The 19669-nt window shown below is 47.3% G+C and overlaps 1 protein-coding gene across 1 annotated transcript in view; it reads left to right on the top strand.

Moving 5' to 3' along the window:
• The first annotated feature begins 15108 nt into the window (after positions 1-15108).
• The window catches only part of LOC138266857 (beta-1,3-galactosyltransferase 5-like), a 127514-nt gene continuing 122953 nt past the window's right edge, over positions 15109-19669 (top strand). Inside the window, exon 1 of the mRNA XM_069215558.1 lies at positions 15109-15308. The gene's annotated coding sequence lies outside the window, so the exon portion shown is untranslated. The remainder of the gene's footprint in view (positions 15309-19669) is intronic.

Genomic DNA, 19669 nt, shown 5'->3' with positions numbered 1-19669 from the left:
TAGACACCACATAACACTGGCCCTTCTTCAAGAAACCCATCTATCTCCTCGAGACGACTGTAGATATGCCATTACTTGGGGGAATTATAATTTTTTTTCATACTACAGCTCATATTCCAATGAAGTGTGCACCCAAATACATAAGTCCCTGCCCTTCACATATCACTCTCACGCATCCGACACAGAGGGCCGCTATTTGCTTGTCCATGGCACATTGTCGGGAATGACTATCTTGTTAGTAAGTGTATATGCTCCGAATGAGGATACTCCAGAATTTTTCCACACTGTAACCACCCTCATCACCCACACGCCTGCTGATCTTATTCTTCTCGAGGGAGACCTTAACTTGGCATATAATCCCCCATTAGACCCCACTGGATTGATGACTACCCTTAAACCTCACTCACTCCGGGCGCTCCATGAACTATTAACTGAGCATCACCTCTCTGATGTATGGCACAGTCATCATCCTGCTGACAAAGGCTACACCTTTTACTCGTCCCCTCATGATTCATGGCCAGGTTTAGACTACTGGTTCACCACACCAAATATTTTATTCTGGACACGGGATGTGGAGCACGTGCTTCGAACACTCTCCGACCATGCCCACGTCCATCTAAACTTTACAATTTTGTGCCCACATACCATTACAAAACAGTGGCGTTTCCCAGAACTAGCAATTCAGGGTCTTGCATTAAAGTCAGATCTTCTTATGGCTATCACCAAGTACTTCTGATTGAACACGGGATCTGTTACTAAACAAGCTGTTCTATGGGACGCTTTAAAGACCTATATCAGCAGGATTTATATATCGAAACGAGTCCTGAGATGTATATGCAATGACTTGGCCCGCTTAGAGAATGAGCTCCAGGGTATCAATACCGCCACTTCGGCAGGGGCCCAGGCGCCCTTAATGCTTAGGCATTCACTCCTGCTGCAGAAATTCCGTGAACTGGCAGACCGTGAAGTAAAATATCTCAGCAAAGATGCCCACGCTGGGCGATTCAGCGAGGGCGATCGGCCCGGCCGTACCCTGGCCCTTGCCCTGAGACCAAACTATCAGTCTGCGTACATTGCTAGCCAGCAGGCTGGGGATGGTGTTGCGATCACTAGGGCCAATAATATAGCTCATACACTTCTTGACTACTACTGTGCATTGTACACCACGAAATGCGCAAAGGGAGACCGAGAGATCGCGACTTATCTGTCTGAGGTGGCAGTGGTCTGGCTTTCTGATGGCCAATAGCAATTCCTTCCTGCCCTTATCACGCAAGAGGAAGTCTCCCAAGCCATTGATGCTCTTGGTGTCTCTAGGTTCCTTGGACTGGATGGCCTAACCTGACAATTCTACAAGGCCTTCAAGATGGCACTGGTTCCTCACCTCTTTGAAGTGTATGCACAGGCCCTAGAGGACGGCGTCCTCCCCCTATCTATGCGGGAGGCTGTAGTGACCCTCCTCCTTAAACCGAGCAAACCCCCTCACCTCTGTGCCTCATACAGGCCACTGTTACTACTTCTTCACACAAAAATGTTGGCAAAAGTTATCACAACTCATCTAGCCCTCTTAATAGAGCATATCTCCCCCCTTCAGACCGGATTTGTACCACACCGCTCCACGACCATAAATTTATGGACAATTTTCGCACTACTGAAACAGCTCAACCCAATTCTCCAGGCAGCCTTCACCCTATTGGATGCAGAGAAAGCCTTCGATCAGATCGAACGGCCTTTCCTGTGGGCGATGCTCAGTAAACTGGGTTTCCCCCAGGGTTTGAGGGCCTTAATTTGGTAACTCTATGCCAATCCAGTTGCTCGCCTAAGGGTCAATGGTCATATTACAGACACGTTCAACATATCACGAGGTACCCGACAAGACTGCCCCCTCTCCCCACTTGTATTTATTATCACCTTCGACCATCTGATAAGACTTTTTCAAGAACCACATTTACAGAGGGGACTTCATTTTCAGAAGGGCTCCATTCAGACTACAGTGTATGCAGACTGTGTAGGAAAGTACCACCTTTTTGGCATGGTTACCCCCACTTTTTGCCTGTTTTCAGTGTGCTTAGACTGTTTTCACTGGGATCCTGCAAACCAGGAACCCAGTGATTGCGCTCTCTCCCTCCAAATTTGGTCACCTTGGACCTTTGTACACTCCACAATTGGCATACTGGTGTCCCCTTACAAGTCCCTAGTCTATGATACTTAGGTACCCAGTGCACTGACACGAGTGGTTCCCCATTGGCAGCAGCATGTATTATGCCACCCAAAGGAGCCCATGCAAAATATGTCTGCAGGCCTGCCTTTGCAGTCTGCGTGAAAAGGTGCATACACCCTTTCACCACAGGTCACTACACCAGGTCACTGTAAGGCACCCCTATGGTAGTCCCTTCCAGCCCAGAGGGCAGGGTGCAGGTCCCTGTGAGTGAGGGCACCCCTCTATGAGCAGAGGTGTACTGGACTTCGTAAGGGCAGGGAAGCCATTTTTCCTGTGTACTGGCCACAGGTCACTACCTATGTCCAGCTACATAATGGTAACTCTGAACCTGGGCTTGTATGGTGTTTGAAGCCCTCCTTGCATAAACCAGTTTGCACCAGCCCAGGGTCCCCTGGTCCCTGTTCTGGCACGAAACTGAACAAGGGAAAGGGGAATGTCCACTCCCTGGTCCATCACCACCGCAGGGGTGGTGCCCAGAGCTCCTCTAGGTGGTCACTTGATTCTGCCATCTTGAAATCAAGATGTGCAGATGCCCTGGGAGCATCTGAGTGGCCAGGTCAAGCAAGTTACGTCGGTGACCCCCTCTGATAGGTGGTCACCATGCAAAGTGACCAAACCCCCTCTTAGGGCTATTTAGGGACTCCCTTGTGGGTGGGGCCTCAGATTCGATGTGCAAGACTCCACGAGGACTCCTCTGCATCATCTACTTCTGCTCCTGGCCACCGGAACCGCAAATGGAGACTTCAGGAATAGACAAGAGTGCAACTCCTGAGTCGACTTTGTCTTGCAACATTGTTTCCCCGGCTCCTTCCAGCAACTGCAACATTTCTCTGGCTGTACATCCTCTGGGGTCGGCAAGACTTCAGCTGCACCAAGAAACAAGAAGGAATCTCCCTTGGAGTGAAGGAGTCGCTCCCCTGCATCTGCAGGCACCTACAGCAACGATGTCCGGCTGCATGGATCTCCTGTCCTCTCGAACTGTGTGGATCCTGCATCACAGGTGGTGGTCTGGATTGGTCCGCTTGGTCCTCTCTGCCCGCTGTCCACTTTCGGAGACGGTGAGCCCTTGCCATTCCTGGCAGGACAGTACTCTGTGTACCGCGATTCATGCAGCAACCAAGGCTTTTTTTCTCCTGTTCCAAAGGATCTTCAGGCTCCAAATAGCCCAGGCCCCCAGCACTTCATCCTTGCAAGGACAGCTTCTCCTCTGCTGCTCCAGTGTCGTGGGACTCCTCTCCAAGTGCGCTGACTGGGCCTTACTGCAACTTACAGTGCCCGCTGCCAGTGCGTTGCATGTGGAAGATGCAACTGCTTCTGCTGGCTCTCCCGACTGCTGAGAGTCAGCCCGGACTCCCCTCCAAGGGTCGAGTCCCCTGGACCTTGCTGGTCCTCTTCAGTCTTGCAACTCTTCTTTCACCTCCTCTTGCATTTGCCAAGGCTTGTTGGTGGTTCTCCTAACCACTGACCATCTGCGACCCGGCGACCGACGTGGGACAGCATATGCACCACTCCAAGGACTCCTCTGCAGCTCGTGAATTCCACAGCTGATTTTCTTCATCCCCCGTCAACCCGGATCTTCATCCACAGAAGGGTGAGTAGTGGCTCCTTCCCCGACTGGACACTCCATCATGGACTGGGCTCTGTCCCCTTCTTTTGCAGGTCCTCTTCTTCCAGAATCCACCTCCGGGTTCCTCTGGTCTGGTCCTGTTCTTGCACAGTCCATTTTCTAAGTCCTCTTGTTAGTCCTTGGGAAAACCAGGTACTTACCTCTGCTCTCCTGGTGGCTGGAGGGCACTTAGGTACTCACCACAGGGGGTCCTGAGTTCTTCCAGCTCCCCTCTAACTACTCCATACTCTTGGGTGGGGGACCTTACTTCTTGTTCCACTATTTTACTATATGGTTAGGCCCTCCCCTAGGGCCTGCACTATTTTTCACAAATTCTTACCAATGCTTGTTGTTTCTTGTGCTAATACCTAATTATTACTGTGTGTGCGCCAACTTGTTTGTGGAAGAGATGGACTTATCTAAATTATGGTGAGCATATGTCTCTTCATTTCATGATTTACAGAACCAATGCGACCCTTTTAACTACATAGAGGGTCTGGGGATAAAGCATTTGAACACCAACAGTTATTGTGCACAGTGGTTAAATAAGACACGAAGTGGATTTCTGTGAAATAACAGTGCAGGTATTGGAGCATATGCACGAATGTTGAAGTGCGGAGAGTTGAATTATTGAAATAATGAAAATGTGAACAGATTTTGGGAAGATTAATGGTACAAACTACTTACTTGTCACTGCACCAACATTATTCGTGCCACCTGCCTTGTCTTTTCAACTGCTCACAGAATAATGAAGTTCACAGGTATGGGATATGAAGGTATAAATCCCACAATGCCTCTGCGCACTGAAGACAGACGTTTTAAAACAGCATTGAAAAAGACTTTAAACCATTTGATAAAGACGAGATGTCGAAACGCGTCATGGAGCTTGATTTATGCTGCTTAAGAAATTCTGCCTGTCATTAAATCAACTTGCTAAAGAATTCCCTGGGAGTGCGGTGTTTTTCTCTTGTGTGATTCTATATTAAGGGTCGTGGTGTTGACCATTGCACCAGCAGCCAGAGTGCTTTGCTCCGAAGACTGCGTTGAGGTTGAAAATATATATATATATATATATATATATATATATAAATATATATATATATATATATATATATATATATATATATATATATATATATATATATATAGTGTGTGTACTACTTACCTCCAGTTTGGGAGAGTGCCTATGAGTAATCTAGTTCAGTGTTACTATAATAAAGTACCTTTATGTTTCCAACACTATGTGGTTCCTTTCAGGGTGATAAGCTGCTGTGATATTACAAGTGCTTTGTGCTCCTCCTAGATAAGTCTTGCCTGCTCACCACAGCTACCACTACAGAGCCTGGCTTCCTAGACACTGTCTTCATTCACTAATAGGGGTTAGCTGGACCTGGTATAAAGTGTCATCAACATAGGTGTCCACCACATACCAGGCCAGCTTCCAACACAGACACCATATTACTATTCGTGAGGGACCCTGCTGTACATCTTGGGAAAATATCTGATATGGCACCCCCTCGGGCCTGTTGACCAACTGGCATAAGTCGGAACTCTTTCCACTCCTTGATGCAACCACCCCCATGTCCCCTAAAACATCCCATAAATTGGTGTGACTCCCCCAGGTTTCTCAGCATCTTCCTCCATCACCAAAAAGAGGAGATAGTCCGCAGTAATTACAGCCCCACCACTGATAACCTCACCACTCAAAGGTGTGTTCGCCCAGGGGCGCTTCGTCCTCTACGGCGGAGGAGCGTCGCCCCGCCTGCTGCAAAGCAGCAGATGCATCAAACAACATAAATTAAATAAAATTATAATGCTCATTACCATTTCAGTAAAGAGAAGTGCACTTGTATGAGGGCCAGGGCGGGACCATTCCGACTTGCATAAAGTTGCCTAAGGTGCTAAGTGCGCATGTTGGTTTGGCCGGCTGTCTTGGGACGGCAAGCCCAACATGCGCACTTCAGAGGCAGTAATGTGTTAGCTGTATAACATCTGAGCGGACTGTAGTCACAGGATCCTAGTCTCAGACGGAGCATTGTCATTATGTATGCCAGTGATTTGCTCCGACCAATCACATTGCTACTCTCATGCTAAAAATGACATGGAAGTAGCTCCACGTTTGGTTAGGTTTGTGAAGTTCTGCGTCACCTCCCTCCATAGTTTGTGAAAGCAGTCAACAGTGCCTTCTCAGAAGACGGTCCCGGAAACCAATATTTGTAAGTAGTTTTGTTACCTCGTAGCATCTGTAACTATTTAGTGCATGAGAACTTGCTTTTCTTAAGGTCGTTATTTCTTAAGCTGGTTTTAGGCGTGCTACCTAAGGTGGCGTTGCTTGGCTTCCGCAGTACTGTATTCCATGCAGGCCTTTGTGGTATACAGGGCTCCTTGTTTGTGTGTTTATTTGTTTTCAGAGCAACACAACTAATAGTGGGACCTTGTCCAATATTATGCATAGTTTATATGCCTGGCGTTTAGGAAGACAATTTTCAAGGATTCCCTTTTCACCTTTTCTATCTGCGTGACTAGGTAAACGTATGCAACTTCACAATTAAGATCTAGTTTCCGTCGTCCTGTCGCGGGGCTGAGATGCGTGTCACCCGCCTGTGACTGCTGCTGCCGGTGCTGGGATGGAGTCAGCGAAAGGAGGCATGCCTGCTGATTTGTGGTCCAGCTGAAAGCGTCACTGGGCCGAGGTGCGTGTTTGCTGCCTGTGCAAAGGCTGCCATGTACCCGCTGCCGCAGCGTGAGTGATTCAAATCAAATAAATAGATTTCAAATGTGGCGGTAAGATGTGGATTTTAGGGAGACTAGGCTAAATAGTTAATGTGCCTGGAGGGAGGGGACATGCTTAATTGCTTGAAACTTCATGTCCCACAGATCTTGGAATTGGTATTGTACTTTGACACGTTTGTTTCTAAGCAGTTTCAAGTTTTAGGGCGCAAATCACCACTGACTTAAATAGAACAGGTCTGCACAATTAGGCCAAGACGTGCTGCTACCAAAACACACACAGCCATCAGTCTCTGTTTGTGCTGCTTTTTTCCCTCAATGTATTGGCACGCCTGCACCAAGTGTTTATCGCCTTGTACACACACCTCTTTCATGTTATACCACAGGAGAAAAGTAATTCACGAAACCTGCCACTTTTACACTTCAGCACTACCCGTGTACGGAAGCTCCTATGGGACATAGGGGGTCATTACAACCTCGGCGGTCTGCATGGCAGACCGCCGAGTTTGCGGGCGTCAGAATACCGCCATTGCTGGCGGTATGGCTGGTTCCCTATTTTGACATTTCCGCTGGGCCAGCGGACGGTAACAGAGTTACCGTCCGCTGGCCCAGCGGAAAAGTCACATCAACATTGCCACCGGCTCGTAATTGAGCCGGCGGCAATGCTGATGTGCAGCGGGTGCAGTAGCACCCGTCGTGCAATTCACTGCCCGAAATTCGGGCAGTGAAATGGGCGACGGGGCTCTGCCTGGGGGCCCCTGCACAGCCCATGCCAAGTGCATGGGCAGTGCAGGGGCCCCCAGGGGCCCCCTGAGCCCCCTTACCGCCAGCGTCTTCCTGGCGGTGCAAACCGCCAGAAACAGGCTGGCGGTAGGGGAGTCATAATCCCCAGGGCAGCACTGCTTGCAGCGCTGCCCTGGTGGATTATCACCGCCGGGGCTAAAATGGCGGTATACCGCTAGCCCTGACGGTGTGACCGCGGCGCTACCGCCGCAGTCAAAATACGCAGGGAGGCACCGCCAGCGTGTTGGCGGTGCTCCCGTCGTTTTGGCCCTGGCGTCAAATTACCGCCAGGGTCATAATGACCCCCATAGTGTTCAGGCACACAACTCTCTTCCTCGCACCCGAGCAGACAAGAAAAGTCTCACTTAGCAGTATCTCGCACATGGGAACAAAGTCTTCTGTTTGGTCAGCCACAACACTTTGCACACACATTTATGTGCTCTCACCCAAGGGACTTGTAAATTCACTGCTAAAATATCAGCTTTTTGTCCAAAATGTTCAAGTCCCACACATGTGCCCAAGGAACCTCTTTATGTATGCCAGGGATTTGTGTTGAGTGATTGCCGCCACTAAAATGGGTGGCTGCAGCAGGAACTGATTGCAGAAAGGCACTATCACTTGTAACTATTTGGTGCATGAGAGCTTCCTTTCCTTAAATTCATTATTTTAGAAAAATCGGGAGTCACCCGCCCGAATCGTGCCGATTGACATGTATGGGTTAGCTGTGAGCCCCGAGACCTGCTGATGATTCGCCCCACCACTTTCAAATGTTACTAGCAGCCACTTGGTTCCCCTTCAATTGTCTATGGCGGGTCACATTGCGATTTTAAAGATGCGGGTACTTCCCCAACTGCTTTATTTACTCCTTAATATTCATATACCATTTAATATTTCCTTTTTTTTCTACGATAACACACCCTCTTGACACGCTTGATCTGGGCCAATCGCCGCACCAGAATCAAATGGAGATACTCACATTCCCGTACTCAAAAGGTGGGTTCGGGGTACCATATTTCTACCTCTATTTCTCAATGTCACTTTTCTGGTACCACCCTGATGCCAGACTTCCCTACCTAAAGCTCGAGAGACATCAAGTAAATCTGCTCCCACTGTCCTTCATATTACTGAAGGGCATACCTCGTTAGTCCTGGGATATCCACACCAGCGCTACGAGGCCTCTGGGCAGTTTAGGCGCTATATAAGCAATTATAACATAACATATCCACATCATGTTGGGCATGGACGCAGCTTCGGAGGTATCTCAGATATAGCACCTTATACTCACCAGGTAACCCATGGCTGCCACTGACTGAGGAAGTATTACTGCAGCGCATATTAACCACACATCAAATCTGTACAGCGGTGACCTTTTCGTAAATGGCAAGCAAGGTTTACATTCTCTTTTTGAGGTTGGAGACACATCCTCCTCAATGGATCAATCGGTACGTCTCCAACTGCAGAGCACTCTGATCGAAGCATTATCCACCTTTCCTGAGGAGTCATCAGTTTCATCCGCCTCACTATGGTGATTACTGTGGCAGACAGCAGCAAGCTGGTATCCCGTTTGCACCATGCCAGTCTCGATCTGCAGCCTACACCTCACATCGAGGCCGTGCTGCCTGAGAATGGGATCTAAATATCCTTATGTCCGACAAAATGTGGCAAAACTGCTACCTACAGCCTAAATTAGTATCGATCAACAGTCGGCACAGACTCCTCCATTATACGTTTTTACACTGTGCATACACCACTCCCCAATTCTTAGCTAAAATTGACCCATTCCGATCTCATCAATGTCCCAAGTGCATGGATGACCAAGCTGATTTTTCCCACCTCACATGGAACTGTACTGTCATACAGGAATATTGGCAAGCTGTTTTCACATTTGCTCTCCAATATGTTAGACCATGTTACAGACCCAAATCCTGTGATGGCGCTCCTGGGCTATATCAAGCCCCTTGCTCCACATCAGAGAAGGTTTGCGGCAATTGTGCTCCTGCGAAACGGCGACTTGCAATGTTATGGGCATTGTTCGTCGACTTAGCGCCAATGACTGGTTACATGATCTTGTCCATTGTGACATCACCAGCGAACTCTATGCCTCATTATTGCCTTCCATGTCCAGGCCGAAAGACATTTGGGCCCCTCCGCATCTCTATCTGGTAGCTTGTGCAGCCACTGACTCCACCAGCGTGAAGTGGGATGCTTGAAGTCAGCCCCCTATTGTTGAGGATGTGATACACTGGGCAATACGAGTATTGTGTGTGTGTGTGTGTGTGCAATGGTTGTTCTTGTTAAAAACATAACAAAAACATTTTTTTTAAAATAGGAGAAAACTAAAATGAAAAGTTACTTTAATGATTAAGTTAACGTTCATTTTTATTTTATCCCATTTCAAAGTTTAATAAACAACAGGCCTCTGCTCTGGCGTTTCCAGCAGACACTGTGCCACAAATTTAACTCAAAAAGTACAACCATTTTTTAAATAAGAGAAATTTGAAGTGCAGAAAAATGTTAGATATTTTATTTTTTGCAGAACATATTTCTGCATTTTGAATGTATCCTGTTTTTGCTTTGTTTGTTTTATACATGTAACGGTGCCACATATAGTGAAAAGTATGTCCTGTGCTGCGAGTGCAGACGACACAGGCTCTCTGTCACCCATACAAATATATCCTATTCATATGGAGACATGTTCATACATACCCAAAGACCACGCTCTCACTGTCACACATGGCAGCCCTGTCATAGTGGCCCAAGTCAAAGTATTTTGTTTAAAAAAGCATAGTATCTAGCTTTTTGGACACTAGGCCTAAAGTCAGTGAAGCTGGGCAGTGGGGATGTCTGGTAACAATGTGCGAGTTGTTTAGCTTTCAGTAGCTCACGATGATTTTCAAAGATCAGAAGTAACTCTCACTACAGAAAAGGTTGGAGACCCTTGGTTTAAAAGCACCCAAGAGCTCTTAGTGTGTCAGACAGTTTTCAGGTAATAAGGATAATGTCTTTATAACTCTGGTGATTAAGGTTCCTGCTAGTGAGAGACTGAGTTTTAATACAGAAGGTTAATCTGCCTACTGACAAGAGCTCGTAACTTACATATCTAAGAACTGAATTTTACGTGGATAGCTTAGCGTCTTGCTACTTTTGTCACAGAGATCCTCTTGATACTTGCAGTCCATAAGTTACAATTACGGTTTGTGTTTATCCACACTTATTTTTTGGCCATCCTACTGGTATTTTAACATAATTATGATGTGTTTTGAGAATAAATGAAGTCGTAAAATGGTGCGTTTCCACGTTTATTTAACTGATGACACACACTCATACTTTGATGCCTGTCATGTTACAGCAAATTAAGGAACCAAATACAACAAAATATTATACTCACAGGTAAATATTATCATTATAATTCATATATACATTAAAATAGGCTTATATTTAAGGAATTCTCAGCCTGTTTTAACTCCCCATACTGCCTATCTGTGCAGTTGTTGTCCTGGAATTCACGAAAGACAGCATGCGCAGTCACTCACATGATGTTCAGTATTCTTCCACTTTTGAAAATGAATACAAACTGGAAACACATTGTTTTCTGTATGTATTGATCTTTAAAAATCAGTAAAAATGAAAAACTGGCAGCCTTAGTTATAGTCCTTATATAGCACAGTGAGGTATGGACTGTTATCAAAGAGCTATATGCAAACTGAAAGACATAGGGTTGGAACCTTAGGTTTTCCTACAAGGTTTCATGGTCCTAATATTAATTTTAAAAAGTGTTAGCTTAAGTAGAAATGCAGTCTTATTAGTACAGCTACACCCAGCCCCAATTGTGTGTTTTAAATCCAAAGTTTGTGGTTCGCCAGAAACAAACGCACTTAAAATACCCTGTCCACTAACATAGATAATAATATGTGATTCCTACACCTTGTAAACCTCATTGGTTTGTGTAACATTTCCTCTATATTGATCTACACACGTAAGTTCTTTGTCTCTCTGCAATGTGTGTGATGTAAAGTGCCCTGGCACCCTGTACTGGTATGAATAAGACTATAAAACAAATGAAATGCATATGAGAGAAGGGTGTGAGGAGAGGAGGGCACTGTTGGAGGGCGCTAGTGAGGGAATCAGTGGAGACTAGGTCATTTCCGGATCAGTAAAGCTGTCCCTTTTTCAGCAATTCTCTCCACTCATGATTACACCTCATGCCTCTCTTCTTCCACCCTACACCTCATGTTACATTATCTGGGGAAAACCGAGCCTGCTCAGTCTTGACTCCACCCCCTGCCTCTCTCACTCTCTTCCACCACTCTATAGTTCTTGTCCGTTCGATCACTCTGCGGTTCCTTTTAACTTTCTCTCCCTGTCACTGTTTTCGTATATTTTCTTACTCCTCCATTCCCCTTTTCTGTCTCTCTCTCTCTGTTGCTCTGGGTCAAAGTCTGATCCTAAAAAATAAATCCAAGCCACAAAAATGTGTGCTGGTACCAATGAGGCCTGGTACCTGCAGACACCGGCACAAATTAAGCACTGCACCAACCTGCACCACAGGCGGAACAGAGCCGGTGCTTGAGACCCAGAGGAGTGCTGAGCAGTCAGGGATAGAACTGGAGATCAGACACAGCTGGTGTTGGCCGGGTAAGATTAGACAGAACCAGCTGTCTCTGTTGGCTGTCACATACCATATTTTTTGGCCTCATTTGATTTACTTTCTCACATACCACCACTTCAGCTTATAGCAGCTCTGAGACCAGGAGTGAGACTGTGAGGCTTCACAAGAATGAGGACAGCAAACCCTCAGACTACGGGGGCATGACTCTGGGATTATGAGGAATTGAGCTAGAAAGACACCAGAGGAGTGGAGACAGAAAGCCCTCAGACTGGGGATGGGACTGTGAGACTTCATAAGGATGGAGCTAGCAAAACTTCAGACTAGGGGTGAGACTCTAGGACTTAAGAGCAATGGAAACAGAAGGCCCCCACACCAGGAGTGAGACTGTGAGACTTCACAGGAATGGAGATACCAAACCTTAAGGCTAGAGGTGAGACTCTGGGACTTAAAAGGAATGGAGACAGAAAGCCCCCATACCAAGAATGAGATTGAGATTCACGGGAATGGAGACAGCAAACCCTCATGGGTGAGACTATAAAACTCCACAGCAATCCACAGAAAAAACCCAGAGACTACGGGTGAGACTTCACGGGAATGGAGACAGCAAAGCCTCAGACTAGGAGTGAGACTCTAGAGCTTCAGAGTAATTGAGACAGAAAGCCCCCAGGCCAAGAGTGAGACTACAAGACTTCACAGGAATTGAGACAGAAAGGTCCCTAGACTGGGGGCGAGAAGATGAAACTCCACTACAATCGAGGGAGAAAACGCTGAGGCTAAGGGCGAGACTCTCGGACATCGGAGGAACGGAGATAGGAACTCTGAGGCCAAAAGTGAGATTTCAAAGGAATGGAGATAAAAAAAAAACCCTGGCCCTAGGGTGAGACTCAGACATTGGGGGAATAGAGGCAGCACATCCTGAGAGGAAGGGTGAGACTCAGGGACCTCAAAGGAATTGAGCCATACATCCTCCAATATCAGGAGTGAGACTTTCCAGGATTGGAGATAGCAAATCCTGAGACTAGGGGTGAGACTCTGAAACTGCACAAGAACAGAGCCAAAAAAAATACAGAAACCCGGGGTGAGACTCTGAAACATCACAGGAATAGAGGCAACAAACCCTTAGACTTGGGGCGAGATCCTGGGACTTCAGAGGAATTAAGATATACATCCTTAGACCAGGAGTGAGACTGAGAGACTTCACAGGAATTAAAATAGCAAACCCTGAGGCTAGAGTTGAGCCTTCAGAGACACAGAGGCGGCAAACACTGGAACTAGGGGCAAGACTCCGGGGCTTCAGAGGAATGGAGCCCGAAAAACTCTAAGACCAGGAGGGAGACTGTGAGACTTCAAAGGAACAGAGGCAGCAAACACTGAAACTAGGGGCAAAACTCCGGGGCTTCAGAGGAATAGAGTACGAAAAACTCTAAGACAAGGAGGGAGACTGAGAGACTTCAAAGGAACAGAGGCAGCAAACCCTGAAAGTAGGGGCGAGACTCTGGAACTTCAGAAGGATGGAGCCCGGAAGACTGTAAGACCAGGATGGGGGCTATGACACTTCGCAGAAATTTAGAGAGCAACTCGTGAGACTTAGTATGGACTAAGTTATACTAGGGGGCCGTCAACGGAACGGAGAGAGAAGACCCTAAGACTAGGAGTGAGAGCCTGAGAGTTCATATGAATAAGACCGGGAGTGAGACACTGACCCTTAAGAGGTCTGGGGACCGCTAACCCTTAGACTAGGGGTGAGAATGAGACTTCACAGGAATGGAAAGAGCAAATCCAGAGACTAGGAGTGAGACTGGTGCTTCAAAACAGTGGAGACAAAAAACAAACAAGACCAAAGGGGAGTCTTTGAGACTTCACTGGAGATACTAATTCCTAAGAATAGGAGTGAGACTTAACAGGAATTGAGATAGCACAGAAAACTCTGGAACTAGGAGTGAAACGCTAAGACTTCACGGGAATGTGGACAGCAAACCCCCGAAACGAGGAGTGAGCTGCTGAGACTTCACAAGAAATTAGACATCTGGAAACAGTAGAGCGAACCCAGAGATGCAGTGAGAGACTGTGACTTAACATGCACAGAAACTCCTGACACTAACAGTGAGACACTGTATGTTCACGGGCACAGATGATGTCTAGCAAAGCTTGAGACGAATGGTTGGACTTCACAAGCAGAGACAGCACAGACACCCTGAGACAGGACGATCAGACCTTCAGCGGTCACAAGCACAGATCCTGCACTGAAGCCACGAAACTGGAGGATTGCACCCTGACAGTTCATAAGTATGGAGACATCCAGGAAGTCCTGAAACTGGAGGGTCAGATCCTGAGAGTTCACAGGTATGGAGTCATAGACTGAACGATCAGAGCTTTAGAGGCCACAAGTATGGCGACATCACTGAAGTCCTAGACTGGCGGGTCCGACCCTGAGAGTTCATAAGTATGCAGTCCTACACTGCAAGGTAAGACCCTGAGAGTTCACAGGCATGGAGAGATCACTGAAATCCTAGAGTGAAGGGTCAGACCCTGAGAGTTCGCAACTATGGAGTCCTAGAGGTTCAGACCCTGAGAGTTCACAAGTATGGATACATCACTGAAGTCCTGGACTGGCGGGTCCGACCCTGAGAGTTCATAAGTATGCAGTCCTACACTGCAAGGTAAGACCCTGAGAGTTCACAGGCATGGAGACATCACTGAAATCCTAGAGTGAAGGGTCAGACCCTGAGAGTTCACAAGTATGGAGTCCTAGAGGGTCAGACCCTGAGAGTTCACAAATACGGAAGCATCACTGAAGTCCTGTGCTGGAGGATCAGACCCTGAGAGTTCACAAGTATGGAAACAGTGTAGAAAATACCGAGACCGGCGAACCAGGCGGGCAGTCCTGAGAGTTCAGAGGTCTATCTGGCTGAGGACTGGGAGAGGGCAAAGAGATGGCAGAGAAGGAGGCAGAAAGAGACTCCTCACAAAGACCAGGCGTAGGCACTTGCAGGGCTCCCAGCTTTTAGGAGGGCGCGCCACACCCCCAGAGGGAGAGAGATGCAATGCTGCTGCAATAAACCAGCCTCACAGTGATTCGGCCCCGCACGGAACAGCCACTCGCAACCAGGAAGCGCAGCTTTTTCAGAGCCGTGTCAGCCCGTGTCCGGTAGAGAGAGTGGCCCGCACCCTTTAGAGGGCTAGTGGCCCGGGGAGCCGCCTGGAGGGCAAGTGATCCAGTGGAGCCGCCTAGAGTGTTCCCACGCACCTGTGGGGTCCAGAGACCCGGAGGAGACACCCTGTATCTTCTCGGGGCTTCCGTCGGTACCACGGCTCTCACAGGACCCCTGGAGACTGCGCGGCGCGCGCACCGGCAACAGAAGGTGGGTGCGAGTTTAATATCTTGCCCTAGAGGCGCTTCCCATAGAAGGGAGTTGCCTGATTGACTGAATGATTGATTGTCCTACGTGCGTGGTAGCCTGTAGGGTTCGGTGCGCACTGCTGCGGAGCTCTGGCTGCTCCATAGTGAGGAGCTCGACCTGCCTAGAATTTGGAGGAGGGAGGGTTGTGTATGAAAAGCCAAAAGAAAGACTGGGTGAACTTCCGGCCATTTCGCCTCTGGCATAAAACAGTTAAGTTGCAGACCCATTAGGCTCAATTTAAATGACCCCAAACTACAACTCCCAGAATGCTCCTATGTCATGTGTTTAAAATAAAAACACAAAGGCCAAGAGTGGAGTAGCGTGTTCTAGTGACACGGATCTAGTCACTTTCACAGCCGGTGACCCAGCTACGAACGGCTCCCTCTCCAGGGAGCCTCCTGCAGCGTGGACTTGTTTGAACAATATTTCCAGGGTTGGCTTGGATCCAGTCCGGCCCTGGTACACGTGGGAGCTGCGTTGTTGTACAGCAGCGCATGGCACACATTGATAAGGATGCCCCCCCTCTTCCCAGTGGCGTAATGCAGAATGATGCCTAATTAGGCCCCTGACGGGTTGAGGAACCCTTGAGGGTAGGAGTCCCCTTGCACCAGATGGGCCGGCGTAGCCCCCCTCTCCACCGGCAAATCTCTCCTAGGCTTTCTCTACCACCCTCGCCTTAGTCCGTCTCTCCTCGCTGCCGTGCGTTATGCGACCCTCTTCCATCCAGTCCAGGTTTAGAGCAACAACAAAAAAGTTTAGTTTCACTTTCAGGTCTGGAGGCCCCAGCATGCTATCTGCAGGCCTGGGCTTTTACGAAGTAGGTCAGTGCATTGTGGGAAGTGTAGTGTTTTCATTTAGTTGTGCTGTACCAACGGACAGAGTGAACCTGTTTGCCGATGGCTCATTGGCTCCCACAGAATAGCATCACATCCGCCTGCAAAGCGCTTCGCTCCTTCGCGAGGGAGTCACAAGCGCTATACGAGTACCCTCACCATCTTATGGACAGGAAAGATGAAACTACTTCGCTTCCGAGAGACTCTTTATTATCATGCGTTACAACTTCAGCCAGTCCCAGCCTTTAAACCGACATCACTCAGTTGTATGGGATTTGCAGTGTTGCTTGCTCGCTATAACACTCATTTATAAGCCCCAGCATCCAAAGTAACACTGAAAAATTACTGTATTGTCTGACATGGCCGCTGTGCGTCAAGATTTCATATTTTTAAAAGGGGGGGAAACTGCTTTTTTAGGCCTGCACATTTGGTAATTCGGAAACTTTCCGAGTCCATCCTGTCCGCTGATTTATCCTGAAATTCGGGTTTCACCACTGTACCCCAGCAGCGAGCAGCAGACCAGTGGGGCGTTGGGAGAGGGGTGGGGGCTACGGTGTGTGTGTGTAATTATGCAATTACTGCTGCTTGCATAACTAAGTGTACATATACGACGCAGTCGCTCGCGCTCAGTTTTTGTGTTTAACAATGTTTCTTAGTGGAAAACGCAATCTTGCATCAATTTTGTCTCTCAAAGGTGCATTTTACTTTAAGAAAAAATGCTAAAAATTAGTAGTAAAATGGGGTAAAATCTTCCCGCAAGAGCACATATGGTGCTCCCACTTGTTAATAATGTTCTGTTGCATTTAACACTTTTTCTTAGTGCATAATGCATAATTTTTTCCATTTCGGACATAGGGGCATTTTTGTGCTAAGGGATAGAGCTAAACGCAGAACACACTTCTTGTGTAATTCAAGCGTAATCTTGCAGAATTCTTAGGTAATTTTGTGTGATTAAACTTTAAAATTACAAGAGTTATGCTCGCCCCCAATTGAACTAGGCCCAGGCACAATTTCTCCTACCCCAGCATACTCTTGAGTCATTTTACAGAATTACATCATTATGCCACATGCAGCAATTTTGCTGCGTTCACTGCAAAATGTTAGTGAAAGGCACAGGAGCAATGCGAATAACCAGAATGTGAGTGGTTGTTGTTCACAACAGTTGTGTTTTGGGCACTATTTTTTTTGGGCTAAATGCATCTTTACGAGGCGGATGCTAGCTAGACTACTGGATGGAAGGATGGGAAGGGCCAGCTGACAAGCTGATATCACGAGGCATGGTGTGGTTTCTGCAGTCACAGACAGTGGCACAACTTAGTCAATGTGATGCTCAGGTGTGAACCTCAATTTTCCTAACTGAAAATCAAAGCCACAGGGTCAATGGATGGGGTGACCAAAGTGAGGGATGGACTGTTCCTAGGAGGAGCAGGGTCAGTGGTGATTAGCATTTTTAGGGACGTTGGGCTGATTTATTGTTTGGCGGACAGGTACTCTGTTGCAGCTGCGATGGAGGACCCTGTCTGCCACACTCAAGGTCCACCTGCCCAATTTGGAGACCGGTGGACTCAAACTTTAAGCCAATGAAGTAAAACTTTGTCAGTCTCTGAAGGCCTGCTGAACTTTGCACAGGAAAAATAAAATGATCTGCTCATACTGTGCGGAACTCTCCTACACACTCATTGTAGTCATCTAGAAATTGTTGCAGGGTACCTAGAGGAAAACAAAGACCTTCCACCAGTAAAACACTGGTGCTTCCGTTCTATGCACTTCGCCTGTGTGTCACTGCACCGCTGTGATGCAGCCAAGTATCTTATCAACTCTTTCTGATATCAGATCTGTCAAAAGTCTGAGCCTTGCTCAGAATTGATGCGGGCCCTGCTAACGCTTCTTCAATTTTTGCCGTGCAACATGAACCCTAATTCTAAGTATGAGCAAAGATTGGCATAGCCACTGGCACTGGCTTTGAAAAGCTGGCCACTGATTACATTTTTATTGTAAGCATATGAAACAAAAAGAAGAAACAAGCCACCATCATAAGATTGTGGCCATTTGCTAGCACTAAAATATATAGATGGTTTTTAACAACCAGGTATACTTACAACAGGTATAGAAGTCTGTTTTAGCAAAATGTGAATGACAGTTGAGCAGACCAATGGATGGGGATGCCTAGATGCCTGACCCAAAAGCCCTTCTATGTATGTGTATGTGTATCTGGCATATGCCACTATCTAGTGGTATGTCCATGTAACTAGCCCAATTAATAACAACAAGCACTGCAAATACAATAGGTCTTACCTATGCTATTGGCTTTGCCAGTGTGTTTTAGCCATATTGTACACCAGCGTGGCTGCTGTTCAGCATGGCTACAAGTAGGTGTGGTAGAGGGGAGTTGCATTGAGAGTCTCAGGGTTGAATGGCAAAGAGTGGAGAAGATTTTTGTAAAGTGGAGTGGCAGAGAGTGTTGTGTATTGGAGTGGCATAATGTGGAGACCCGTAGAGTGCGTGGCATACACTGGGCTGACATAGAGTGGACTGGTGTATAATGCATTGGTGTTGCAGAGTATACTGGCGTAGAGTGGGGTGGCATTGAATTCAGGGGCATGCAACACAGTGTTGTAGAAATACAGTGGTGTAGAGTGGAGTGCATAGAGAAGTGAAGTGGCCTGGAGTGATGCAGAGACCAGTGGCGTAGAGTAGTGTTTTTTTTTAACCATATTTTATTGATTTGATAATGTAACCAAGTAAAAATCTGCATACTTGGAATGCACCACCCCTAGATCATTGTCATTTCATAACAATTATTCGCACATTCATAGATTGCTGTACCCATAGCCACAGTATAACGATAGTCACAGTTCACTCAGTCTAGGCTCATACTCAACAGCATTCTTGTCACCTATAGACCACAACTCCTGCTTATGGTCTAGCGGTGCCTGGTTCCTAGGAGCTCATCTCATAAGGGTGGGTTTCCTGTGCAGGCAGTGGACCCCTCCTTCCACCCCCTCCCTCTTGTGTGCCTGGCTATTTCTGGAAATCTCTGAATTTAGAATGTATGTCGCTGTGATGAGTGTCCTCCAATCAGGTGTCACCCTCTACCCCCTCTGCTCTCACCACCGGGTCTGCGGTAATTGAGTGAGTGCTGGGGAATTAGTCACTAGGCTCTTGTAGGAAAAGTAGATATCTCTACGTTAAGGAGGCAGTGTCTCATCTTGGGGTGCCTCGCAGTCGGTCCCAGTCAGTGGCGTACAGTAGTGTTGAGTGACATAAAGTGCAGTGACATAGAGTGGTGTAGAGTGCAGTGCTGTACAGTGGCATAGTGTAGATTGGAGAAGCGCAGACTAGAATGGCATAGAGTTCAGTGGCAGATGGTGCAGTGTTGTAGAGTGTCAGATTCCTTTGGCGTAGAGAGCAGTGGCGTAGAATACAGTAATGCAGAGTGCAGTGCAGTTGTGTAGAGTGCATTTGAGTTGAGTATAGTGGTTAAAGGTA

Source organism: Pleurodeles waltl, chromosome 12 (genome assembly GCF_031143425.1).
Source record: "Pleurodeles waltl isolate 20211129_DDA chromosome 12, aPleWal1.hap1.20221129, whole genome shotgun sequence".
NCBI classification, from domain to species: domain Eukaryota; kingdom Metazoa; phylum Chordata; class Amphibia; order Caudata; family Salamandridae; genus Pleurodeles; species Pleurodeles waltl.
Note: the sequence above shows the minus strand (reverse complement) of the source record. Positions and strands in the feature narration are given on the sequence as shown.